The sequence below is a fragment of the Myxocyprinus asiaticus genome, chromosome 29, assembly GCF_019703515.2.
Source record: "Myxocyprinus asiaticus isolate MX2 ecotype Aquarium Trade chromosome 29, UBuf_Myxa_2, whole genome shotgun sequence".
In the NCBI taxonomy this organism is placed as follows: domain Eukaryota; kingdom Metazoa; phylum Chordata; class Actinopteri; order Cypriniformes; family Catostomidae; genus Myxocyprinus; species Myxocyprinus asiaticus.
In genome coordinates this window covers 7,853,190-7,865,642 of record NC_059372.1, presented here as the reverse complement: position 1 = coordinate 7,865,642, position 12,453 = coordinate 7,853,190, and positions in this window count along the sequence as shown.

Genomic DNA, 12,453 nt, shown 5'->3' with positions numbered 1-12,453 from the left:
GCAAGGAGGAGGGCGGGGTTGGGCTGTGATGACGCACGCCCGGCCTCTAATGAGGCTAATCAAGCTGACGAGAGGGATAAAGGCCGCTGGAGGCGGCGGTTCGGGAGAGAGAGAGCTACAGGCAGCTGCCCTGTATGTGTTTATGTTTGTGTGTTTTTGTTTAATTAAATATTACTTTGATGCTTTGTCCGGTTCTCACCTCCTCCTTTCCTTTTTACCCTGTTACATATACTTTTGGAAATGTTAAATTTATGTGCAGTAAGAATTCTGATAAAAAAAAAAAAGCACTTCAGGAAAAAATAAGCATTTGTATTTAAAAAAAAAAACAAAAAACTTTTTCTTCTGATAATTGTGTTGTGTTGTGCTCTCATTTATCTCCCTCTCTGTATCCTGTAATCACAATCAAAGCTGGACACAGCTCTGTTTTTTCTCTGAAGTCCAAATATAAAGTTTCTCAAGGTTTCTTGCACAATAAAATGGTTAATTAATATTTCAAGACCATTTCCACCCTCTCTCTGACTCTTACAATTCAAACTTACAAAAATTACAGCTTACATTTGAGTTGCGCATGGCCTTGTTAAACTGCCTGCCATTATGCAAGGATGTTGTAAGTGCACTCTAAAATATGTTAGCAATTTTGACAGTTAAAGAAAGAAAAAATGCTGCAGAAAAAAACTGGAACCTAAAAACCTTATATTTTATATTAAAAAGACAATGCATGTAATTTTACAGCAAAATATTGTAAATATTATATATATATATATAAACACACACACACACACACACACACACACACACACACACACACATATATATATATATATATATATATATATATATATATATATATATATATATATATATGTTTTTTTTTTTTTTTTTTTGAAATTGGATATGTACAGTACAGCATAATGGGGTGTTTTTGTTGCTAGTTGTTTAGTTAGTTTATTTCATTATTTTATTTCAGTGTAACGTGTGTTACCCTGATGGTATTGGTGTTTGTATGAATGACACTGTGCAGTGTTTATACATATCTATTGGCTATTTCTCCTGGAAGGGCCACTGCTGATAAAATTTGGGCAATCATGTGAAATTATGTGTCATTATGGTGGTTAACAATATATTTAAAAGTTCCAGTAGGTTCCAGCAGGTTGGCATATTAATATTACACTCACTGATTATTATATTAGGAACATTATGGTCCTAATAAAGTGCCCGACATGGTCTTTTGCTGTTGTAGCCCATCCGCCTCAAAGTTCGATGTGTTGTGCATTCTGAGATGATATTGTGCTCATTACAATTGTACAGAGTGGTTATCTGAGTTACCGTAGCATTTCTGTCAGCTCGAACCAGTCTGGCCATTCACATTGACCTCTCTCATCAACAAGGCTTTTTCGTCCACTGAACTGCCGATCACTGGATGTTTTTTGTTTTTGGCACCATTCTGAGTAAACTCTAGAGGCTGTTGTGTGTGAAAATCTCAGGAGATCAACAGTTACAAAAATACTTAAACCAGCCCATCAGGCACCAACAATCATGCCACAGTCGAGATCACTGAGGTCACATTTATTTTCCCCCATTCTGATGGTTGATGTAGCTCCTGACCCGCATCTGCATGATTTTATGCATTGCACTGCTGCCACACGATTGGCTGATTAAATAATTGCATGAATAAGTAGGTGTACAGGTGTACCTAATAAAGTGCTCATTGAGTGTATATCATAGAATGATATATATGGTAGTGAACTGTAAAAATGACATGGCACCAAAATTGCATCCTGTAATGCCTTAAACATGGTCATTTTTTATTTTATGGTGAATTTCTGGCAGCCAGTATTTTACTGTAAATTTAGCAGTGTTACAATTCTAACAGTGTGATTACCAGGGCATTGCTATTTGGTTGCTAAAGTGAACCAAGGTTTTTTTTAGATCATTGCTACTGTATGTGGTTGCTTTCTGGTCCTAGTCTCCATGATATTCTGGTCTCTATATATGGCTCAGGTCCCTCCTTCAGTTTTAGACTTTGGAGGATTTGTTTGCCTGTTAAAATCATGAGTCAGATCAATTAGAAAAGTAATAGCACACCTCTCCTCAACGAGCAACACAATTTGATGTATTATTCATGTCTGTGGTGCAAATGTGTGAGACGAGTTACACATCATTTTCAAGGTCTATGGGTGCATGTTACATCACACTAAAATATGAATCCTGCATTCAATGAAACTGTTGTTGAAGTGTTCAAACATTTAAATGGTATCATATGAGAGTTCCTCTGATATTATGCAGTATGCTTATGAATTACAATTATACTTCATTGTGTTTCTCATTTCACTGTTCATAATAATCACCCACTTCTGAATAACAGAATGGTACAATTTAATTGCAGTTTTTCTCAGCAAGCAAGCACACACTGGTAACAAACACCTGGAGAGTAATTAAAAGCGAAATTAGTTGTATTTTAACACGTAAACCTTCAAAATGATGACTTATGCTGAAACCATGTTTGGCCACGGCCTGTGAGAATGACTCACTTATGACTTTTACGATTGTTTTCCAGAACCCATTCACTCGCTGAAGTCACTCCCAGGTCTGATTAAAGTTGACTGATGCTGGCAAATAAAGTTTGATATTTTTGTTGGGCAGGAGACAGTCAACGGGTTGAAATGCACACACATATACACTCATGTTCTTGTCTGTGGATGTACCATGCCAGCTTTCCCTCTTAATCAGCCAGCTGTGCACGCCAGGCGGTGGAAGTTAAAGCAGACTCGTCGACCTCTAGCCGTTTCCACAGAGCGTACGCTGGACAGATTTGTAGCTCACAGACTTAAAACAGATTTACAGCAAGAGAAAGATATCCTGCTGGTTTTATGCCTGCGGGAACAACAACACTGGCCTGTGTAATCTCACAACCCCACTGAAAAAAAGGATGTGAAGATGGGAAGTGTCTTAGCAGTGTCACTGCACAAACAAATGCAGCCTAACAAAAATTCACCACATTTAAGCCAGAAACATACTTTATGCAAATACATGTATAAAGACCCAAGCACTTGACCAACACTGCCAACGCATGGTCTGGTTGAACATAAATAATGTGCATTCTTGAGTTACATTGGCGGTAACAAACTCAAGGGTACTCAAGGGGGGGGGGCAATAGAGTTACCTTCAAACATTTACGCCATAAAACTGGATATGTTAATTCTAAACATGAAGCTACATTTCTAAAGCTGAATATTAATTATTTATTAATTTAATTACTAAACACTATTAATAAAACACTTTTATATTAACTGATTTGGGAACATTGTTATAAACAGCAGCAATATCCTAAATATTTTACTTTAAAAAAGGAGACGCAGTGAATTCTACACATGGGCTCAAATGAATCAGTGAATCGTTTATTTGAACTGGTTCAATACAACCATCTGAATTCACTAGAAATTCATTTGGTCTTCCCAACACTACATATAAGTGGATTAGTGAATCGTTTATTTTAACCGGTTCATTTAACTGTCTGAAAGAACCGATTCACTTGAATAATTTGGACTTCCCTTAAGTGAGAGAGGATGGTTTACGGAAGCGTGTTTGATCACTGAATCAGTTTGCTCGGCAGCTGCATGGGCAAAACAGTGGACAATGTAGTGTTTCGTCATGTTACACCATAACTCACATGATATTTTCATGCAAGCATGCGCTAAGTCTAGGCACAAGTGGGTTGGCGAAATTGCCCACACAAAGCGCTAATGGGCTGGGTCAAGTGCAATTTAATTATGAGGTTCTTCTCCGGTTATTGAACCGTCTGTGTCCTATTATATATTTCATTTCATGTAAAGCAGTGTCAATATAAATGAAGACATCCCATTCAATGCAATACATGCCCTGCTCTGTGACTATATTGTCTTCTGTGCTGCTCCAGACCATGATGTATGTGTTGTATGTTCTCTATCGGCCTTTCTGGGATGGTTAGCTCTCGTCCTGCTTGCCAGTGTCTTTGCACCAAGATTTGACGTGGTTCTCAAATGTCTCAGCGCAAATTGCCCTTTAGGCCACTTCACAAACATACAATACATCCACAGACAGCATCAACACTTCCACTTACGCCAACTTGCGCTTTGTGCTGGCAGGAAATTGGCAATTAGAATTAGCATGACCACAAAAATTGGATAAGATGTAGCGTACGGTCGTTGCGCTTAGCGCTGCGCTTAGTGCGGTTAAGAAAATGAAGCCCATTGTCTGGTGCATTTTCAGTAAAAAAAAAAAAAAAAACTATTTCAAAACAGTGCAGATAAACGCAAACACGACCTAAGTGAATGGACCCTGATTTGATTATATAATTAAAACATTTAAAAACTTTTTTTGAGGCACATGGTAGCAAACAAGCTTGATATTGATTAGCAGAACAGTATATTTTTTGTAGCTTCTTTACAACTTTTTCCAATTATTTTGAAATCATGACAGTAGCTGAAGTGAAAACTGACTGTAGCAAAAGACAGTTTACACTAATGAGCATGCCTTGCAGCAATGTGTACTTGTGTTGCATTATGATTATGTAGCTTGTATAACTAGAAGCGTCTGCATTCATACTTGCGTAGAGTGCATTTCACAACTTTTAAAAACATGAGATAACCAAGTACTGTTAGGGTGCGTAAATGAAATCTGGATGTGAAAAATAATGTAACTCATCATTAATGCTCATTGCTGAAAACCTTTCTGCCTTTATTTGAAATATTGTTTAAGTTTAATAACTACATATGACAAAAGGCACCAATGACACTGTTAGCTGTAGCTTGTGAGGTGCAAGGTGACAGTGTTAGTGGTGCTATCTGCCATAAGCGAGGAAGTCTTGGAAGTGTAAGTAGTTGTTATATATCTAGACTCATTTCATCTCCATGTCTAGTACTATCACCTTACACTGTTATACAGGTACTTTTCTGTGGCCCTCTTCACTCTCAGGAGAAAAGCTTGAGGCCTTGATCACAGCTTTAAAAGGGAATGTCACAGTCAGCTCTTTTAATGGCTCTTTATGGTGACCCATGACTCACAAGTGCTGTGAATGGGATACATTTTTGAACAACACATAATGCAGCTGTAACACAGGGCTGGATTATAGACCGGGCATGTGGGGCCAGGGCCCCATGGCATTCGGGACTACCAGGGGACTCCAAAGCCTCAGGCCGCACGAGCTGACCAATAAGACCCCCAGGTCTCTTGGCGTAAGGTCAGGTAGTTTTAAGGCCTACAATTAAGGCCTTAAAACCAGGATAATGTACAATCAGCCTGTCGTTATCACAAAATAAACCCCTTCAGGGTGGCACTAGACCCCTCAGTTTTGTGTTGAGGTTCTGATCACCCTTTTGGGGTTTATTTTGCATTATTACCCAGCTCTTTGGAGTACTCGATTCTGATTGGTCAGTTGCGCCATAGCGGCCTGATATTTCTGAAGAACAACTGCACATCTGGGGAATAAGTGATATCAGACCGGTCATCCAGGTATTGCGAGTCATCTGTCCTACTTCTCATATCACTCTGCAATCTCTCAAATAAATGTTTCATGTACAATTATTTATTTATTTGGCAAGTAGTCTTGTAATGATCTGGATAATGAGCAGTCATCAGTAAGTATGTGATCGACATTGTTTGAAATGTAAAAGCACAGCAGTCAAGCACAGTGTTCGCTGGCTCGGAAATATACACACAGTTATTTGTAATTTGATGTAACGCATTTATTTCAGCTTTCATAATTGGATATTTTGACTATTGGCACTTTGAATTGTTGCAATAATAGATTCGAGCTTAGGTAATTAAGAAATGTATCTGTTTGAGTAATAGTTTGAGTAGCTTTTGGGAGCAACATTGCAGACAACAAAACAATAGTCTGCTTCCCCACTTTTAAAATACACCTGTCACCACTGGTCTAGACATGCTTGAATCGATGTTTGAATTGAATGAGATTGTCAATTATGTTAAACATTATTGGTTCTCACACGTCTCATTATTGATGTCAAACTTTGCATGATGCATCTTGATGTGCCATATTTTAACTGCATAAGATTTTAGTTTTTTTTTTGGTGACTAACCCTTTAAAACTCATTAAGAATAACAACAGGAAGTAATGATAACAGAAAGGGAATGTAAAGTTTGTTCATGAAACTTAATTACAACATTGTCTTAAAGTTCAGAAGTGCACTTGTCAGAGTTTCAGTGAATATGCAACTGCCAAACGTTTGGAAGAAAGTTAATGTTCTTAATTAATGCAGAGCTTTTTCGTGTTTAACTTTTTTTTCTAATAAACCTGATTAAAGCAGGACAGATGACAGCGCAGACTGAGCAAGCGTGTCTAGGGTCCACCCACACATGCAAATCAAATATAAAACAAATAATGAAAAAAAATATTTAACAAAGCCATTCTCTTTTTCTTTTTTCTTTTTTTTTTTTTTTTTTACTTTTGAAATGAAAAGCCAACATTCAAATCTTGGTTTATATTTTGTTTTTCAATTTCGAAACAAAAACAAAAGAACGCAACATACACGGATCAAGCCGTTTTCTTATTTTTGCCTATTTCCTTTGAGATTAAAAACCAACATTCAAAGCATAATTTATACTTTCGAAACAAAAAGCAAAAATGAACACATCGTTCATGGACCCCTGTGACGTTTCCTGTCCCTGTTGCCCCTGTTTCCCATTTGTCCATCATTTCTGGCCCCTACTCTACTGTCTCTCTTAATAAAAAGTGATGAAATCATGTGCGTCAATACAAAGCACTGTGTTCGGTCTCAAGTGGGTGGGGTGGACGTCATTCCAGTCTCGATGGTAGTTTCTTAATGGACATGCCTCAACCATTAGAATCCATGTCAATGCAACTTTTTAGCAATTTAGCCAATCTATTTATAACAGTTTGGGATGGTAAGCTTGTTGTCCTCACTGAATTGCTGTCTTGATCTGAGAACACAGAGAAAAATATTATGGGTCCGGATATGAACAATCAGCTTTTCTGAGAATTCACTCTGTGCATTCCAAGAATGGTGGAAGGCATTTTAAAATAGACTAGAATAAGATGGCATCCTCAAAACTAACTGAGATTTATTTATTTTTTTCTTCTTTTTTTTTTTTTGAGTTGCTGGATTTTCGTGCGATATTCTTGAATTAAAAGTTTAAAAGTTTCATGGTGTTTTATATGAATCTTCCTTTATATTTAAGCAACCCAAAAAGTAACATTCTGTCATTATTCTCTCTCTATCAGTTCACTCCATATCTGAAGAGTCTTTCTCTCACCTGTCCAAGCTTCAGGTGCAGGATATCGGCTATGGCAACGAACTTTTTACAACTGGCATAAAATAATAAAACAGTTATAAAAGGTTGCTTCATAAATATGGACTAGATCGATTCAGACCCAGTGCAAATACATTTTTACATTTTAAACTTTTGCATTTTCCTCTGGTCTGTTCATGCATGTAACATCTCCATATAACTCAAAATTGACCCTATATTAATACATGTCTTATATACACGTCCTGGTCTTTTTGTGCTCTGTTTATTGGTGCATGTTATTCTAAAGAGATAAAAAATCTTTGCTGTCTTTCATCAAAATGTAAGGATTTGCTTCGCTTCTGAAATTACTTTTTATTTCGGCTGATGTCACAAATCCCTCTCACTTTTCAACCCCATCCGTCCAAACACCTGACTCATTTCTGCTAACATCCTGCTCACGATCCAATCAATACCCGATGGATAAAATTAAGTCCTGTCTTACCTTTTCCCCCCTCATCGATTAGCCTGTTTTACTCAGAAATAAGTTATGTTATGGAAGTAAAATGGGTTCTGAATGTTGTTTCATGTTTACTTTAAAGCCTTGTTTCCTGTTTTTCTATTATAATTGGAAGCAGTATTAAGAGAAAAAGAACTTGTCAGATATTAATAAGAAAATTGTCCTTATATTTGTTGTCTTTAATTTTTTATGTGTTGTAGTTTACTCATACGGTCACAGATGTTTGTTTACATATACAGTATGAAACTTTTTTATGTTGTTATACTGTTATTCTACAAACTTTGTTTAGGGTTTTTTATGATTTAGCCAAAGACCCTGCACACTAAAGGCCCGAATATACTTCATACGAAATCAAAGAACGAACGGGTGTGACGTCATTTAGAACAAAATCTGACCAAAAAGATTGGGTTTTTGCGTTCATTTCGGTGGTTCGTAACAGCTCTCCTGGGCAAACTTTTAGGAAAACTTCTATCCAACTACTTAACACCTTCTTACTGCCATTGGTCTATGTCATCAGTAGGTGTGACCTGGAGCGCCACCTACCTTGGCGCAGACAGCTTATTTTGTTAATGTTGTTGAGTCAGTCAAAATTAGTCAACAAGAACACACAGGCGTGCAGAGTTATTAGTGAGCTGGTGCAGATTTACCTACATCTGTATGATCATTCATGTAGAGAATTTTTTTAAGACCATGTCATGCAATTTTTTTTTTTTTTTTTTTTAGTCTACAAAAAGAAACAAATCTACTTAAATTCTGTCAAGTGCCCATTCACTCATGTGCCATCATCAGTGAAAGCCATTCACATATCTGCCCAAAGTACGCCTATCATCATTATTTTGTCTTTATTCTGCACTTTCACACTTTTATACTCTGATCTTTGCAGCAGTTTGTGTCATCATAAGTTACAAGAACAGAATGTTACCAGCACATATAGTTTTGGTCAAAAATATTGGCACCCTTGGTAAGTATGAGCAAAAAAGGCTGTGAAAAAAAAAATCTGCATTGTTTCTCCTTTTGATCTTTCATTCAAAATATTTACAAAAATTTAACCTTTAATTGAAGTAAAACAATTGAATATCTCAATATATATTTTTCTCCAAAACACATTGGCCACAATTATTGGCACCCCTAGAAATTCTTATGAGTAAAATATATCTTAAGTATATTCCCATTCATATTTTAAATTTTTAAGTGCACCTGGGTGACTAGGAACATGAAATTGTTCAGCCATTACTTCATGTTTCACAGGGGTATAAATATGAGGTAACACACAGGCCAAATTCCCTTAATCATCAATCACAGTGGGTTAGACTAAAGAATAAAGTTCTGATGTGCAGTAAAAGGTTGTTGAGTTTCACAAAATGGGAAGAGGCTAAAGCATTAAAAATACCCATTTCCACCATCAGGGCAATAATTAACAAGTTCCAATCAATTGGAGATGTTAAGAATCGGCCTGGAAAAGGACGTGTGTCTATATTGTGTCCACACACAGTGAGGAGGATGGTCCAAGTGTCCAAAGAATCTCCAAGGATCACAGCTGGAGAAATGCAGAAATTAGTTGGGTCTTGGGGTCAGAAAGTAAAAAAAAAAAAAAAAAAAAAAAAAAAAATATATATATATATATATATATATATATATATATATATATATATATATATATATATATATATATATATGTATATATCAGATATCACCTACATCACCATAAGTTGTTTGGGAGGGTTTCAAGAAAAAAAACCTTTGCTCTCATCCAACAACAAACTCAAGCATCTTCAGTTTGCCAGACTCTACTGGAACTTGAAACGGGACCAGGTTCTATGGTCAGATGAAACAAAAAAAGAGCTTTTTGGCAGCAAACACCAGAGATGGGTTTGGGGCACACAGAGATGAAGAAGTACCTAATGCCCATGGTTAAATGTGTTGCTGGATCTTTAATGTTATGGGGCTGTTTTTCTACCAGAGGTCCTGGACATCTTGTTTGGATACATGGTATCATGGACTCTATCAAATACCAACAGATAAAAAATCAAAACCTGGCTGCCTCTGCCTGAAAGCTTACAATGGGCCCTGGTTGGAACTTCCAGCAGGACAGTGATCCAAAACTAACGTCAAAATCAACATAAAAATAGTCCCTTGACCACAAAATAAAGGTTCTGTCATGGACATCCCAGTCCCCTGACCTGAACCCCACAGAAAATGTGTTGGGTGAACTGAAGAGGAGAGTCCACCATGTGGACCTCTGAATTTGAAGGATCTGGAGATTCTGTATGGAGGAATGGTCTCAGATCCCTTGACAGGTGTTCTCCAACCTCATTAGGCATTATAAGAGAAGACTCAGAGCTTTTATCTTGGCAAAGGGTGGTTGCAAAAAGTATTGAATAAAAGGGTGCCAATAATTATGGCCAATGCGTTTTGGAGAATTTATTTTATTTTTTTAATAATGAGGTATTTCCCGTTTCAATTGTTTTAATTAAATTAAAGGTTAGATTTTTGTGAATATTTTGAATGAAAGATCAAAAGGATAAACAATGCAGATTTGTCTTCACAAACTTCTTTGCTCATATTTACCAAGGGTGCCAATATTTTTGTTCACTATTGTTTTATGGCCACGTATAGTGTGTTAGCGCATTAGCACCATAAATTAAAAATGTAAACAAGACAAATTAAACATTTTCTACTGCATATATATTACATTAAATCACCACTGAGTGGTTAAAATAGCTTCTTTTACTGACCTCATGTAAATTCTACTCATAAAGGCATTTATAACACATATTAATGTAACATTATTTAAGGTTTTACTGAGTGCCCTCATATTTAAATGCTCCTCTAAACGCCTCCCACAGTGGTGTGGCGGGTATCTGAATGTTCGCGAACAGTATACCATTGGTCAGCTGTTTAGAACTTCTATTTACCTCTGAACGAAGAACGAATAATAACTTCTCCGGAAGTATATTGAGGCCTTTAGGGAGAAGTTATTTTTTGTTCTTAGTTCAGAGCTAAAAATAATTTCAAAACAGCTGAGCAATGATACACTCTTTGTGAACATTCAAACACCTATCCCACTACTGGGGGAGGCGTTTAGAGGAACATATAAATATGAGAAAGCACACGACTACATGTAAAACACCAACTAATATGACATTAATATGTGTTATCAGTGACTTCATGTCTTATTCTATGAGTAGAATTCACACTATATCAGTAAAAGAAGCTGAATTAACCACTCCATGATGAATAAAATGAATATGCAGTAGACAATGTGTCATTTGTAATATTTACCTTTTGAAAATATGGCACTAATGCACTAACACAATATATGTGGCCATAATATGCACCGATTACACTTTTATTGTAATTTATGATGTCACTGATAATACTGCAAAAATGGATGTATAAAAGAGTGTTGATGGGCAGAATACAGACAAAAGAATAATGATAGGAATATCTTACTTTGGGCAGATGTGTGAATGGCTATCGGCTGAAGATGGCACATGAGTGAATGGGCACTTAAGAGTATTAGAGTAGATTTGATTCCTTTTGTAGACTAATTAACAACAACAACAAAAAGGTATGGCATGTTCTTGTAAAATGTCTTTACATGAACGATCGTACCAATGTAGGAAAGTTTGCACCAGTTCGCTAATAACTCTGCACACCGATGTGTTCATGTCGACTGATCTTAACTGACTGAACGGGAATTAGCTGTCGGCCTCAAATTAAGGTTGAGCTCCAGGTCACATGTACTGATGACGTGGACTAATGGCAGTAAGAAGGTGTTTAGCAGCCAGTAAGTTTCCCTAAAAGTTAGCCCTGGCGAAATGTTACTGTAGAGTCGAGGAAGGCGGGGCTGGGCTGGAATGACGCACGCCCGGTCCCCAATCAGTCTGATGGGGATAAAGGCAGCCGGGGATGACAGTTCGAGAGAGAGAGAATTACAGGCAGCTGTACTGTGTGGTTTTTGGTTAAGTTTATTATTAAACTATTATTTAAGTTGTCAAGCCGGTTCTTGCCTTCTCCTTTCCACTGAACACCCTTACACTGGTGCCGAAACCCGGGAAGGAGGAGGGATTCCTGTCGCAGAGTCCTCGACACTGCCGTCCACCAAGGGGAATGCCGCTGCCATCTGATGGGGGACGGAGTAGCCCGACCACCCGGACGCGGGGAACGGCCGCCTTCCGCGAGGCGAGTGGGGACGGGACTCCCCGACCGCCTGGAGTGAGGGAGCCGCTGCCGGGGCGGAGGAGTGCCCTGCCGTCCCCCGGGAACGCGGAGGGGTCGAGAGAAGACCGCCGTCCGCGGGGGGAGGAGGGAAGCGACTCCCTGACTGCCTGGAGTGGTAGGGCCGCTGCCAGGGGTGGAGGAGTGTCCCCACGGGACGCCGGGAACGCGGAGGGGCATTCTGGCCGCTGGGGGTCAGAGGTCTGACTCCGGTCCGCCCGGGGAGGAGCGGCTGCCGTCTGCCTGAGAGGGTGGAGGTGTGATCGAAGACCACGCGACGGCTCATCAGAGAACCGGTGAGTTTCTTTTTCTCTCTCTCCTCATCGCTCCGTGTTGGCTTTTCCCTCGCCTATTTTGTTTTGTTGTTTTTCCCCTCCTGTCTCCTCCCAGGTCGAGGAAGGCGGGGATGACCCGCCAGCAGTCGGGGCACAAGGCACGCCCCCCGGAGAGGAAGGGGGGATGTACGT